Here is a 1,351-nt window from a genome sequence, read left to right as displayed (position 1 = left end):
ATGCATGGGAATAAGAGTATGAAGGGGTGGACTGTAATGAACACTTATTGTTTATAGGCCACTTCATGTCCATTCTCCCCCACCCCTTCTTATGCAACCTACTATCCTTTTGTGTGACCAACTTTTCCTCACATGTGCAGCCTTAGTGGGAGCCTGGATATGTGATTCTGGTGAAGTCAGTTAGAATCTCTCTTTAAGGGATTTGAATCTAGCAAAGAGTGAGACCAAGTAGTAGCAAAGCAATGTGGTTAACAGCATAATAAATGGAAACAGAGAACCTTGGTCCAATCCTGGGATCCACTCTCTGATATTGGGCAAGCAACATAACCTCTCTCCCCTCAGTGTTTCATCTATAACATGAGGATAATGATAGAATCTCCATCATCACTGTAGGAGCTCTGGTGGTGTAGTGCCTAAGGCATTTAACTGCTAACCAGAAGGCTGACGGTTCAAACCCACCAGCCACTCCTTAGAAGGAAGATTGAGCAATCTACCTCCGTAGTGATACTGCTTAGAAACCCAAGGAGGGGTCGCTATGAGTTGGATCCGACTTGACAGCAGTGAGTTTGGTTTTTTTGAGTTTGACATCATAACTGTTATACACTTAGGGCAATGCCTGAGAAGTAGTAAGTTCTATTTTGGGGGATTTGTTTGTGCTGATGCAAATCCATCAGTCTTTAGGGGTTTCCAATTCATTCCTGCTGAAGTGTCCCCTGGAGCATCCTGCTTGTTTCTGCCCTTTCCTGAGGATGGGTCCCCAGGTTTCTCATTGATTCTGTGAGCACCTGATACCCTGCCAGTACATTGTCTATCTGCATACGTAACTCAGAATCAATTTCTGTTGCCTGCAACCTCAGAACACTGGCTACCATGCTGGTTCTGGCTGACTGCAAAGCTGAGACTCTAGAATGTCTGAGCTATGATCCCCACTCCTAGTAGAATTCTGCAGCTGATGTTAAGAGTCTGGTTTTCTTGATACTCAAATTCACAGCTGGAGCACTGATATCAAAATTGTCCAGACTAGGTCCTGCAGGTGGGAGAGGGTTTATTTGTTTGCTTAATAAAGACCGTCAGGGAGGTCCTGTGGGCTGTAGCATGGTGGAATCATTGGGAATGATCAGTCCCAAGTTAGAGATGAGCAAGTAGAGGTCAAGGGAGGTGGAGGGACTTGCCCAATGTCACACTGTACGATGAGATGGCTTCTAGTTCAGCCTTTCTCTGATTAGCCTCTGTGGGATAGGAGATGGGCTGTGGAATAGGGGTTTGGCTTTGAACTCAAACTTTTGCCCATTGCAGTTATCCTTTTCCAGTTCCTTGCTTACATCCAGTATCTTTAAGCTTAGTGCTATGC

The sequence above is a fragment of the Orycteropus afer genome, unplaced genomic scaffold (genome assembly GCF_000298275.1).
Source record: "Orycteropus afer afer isolate SDZICR_OR568_19922 unplaced genomic scaffold, OryAfe1.0 scaffold00020, whole genome shotgun sequence".
NCBI lineage: Eukaryota > Metazoa > Chordata > Mammalia > Tubulidentata > Orycteropodidae > Orycteropus > Orycteropus afer.
Note: the sequence above shows the minus strand (reverse complement) of the source record.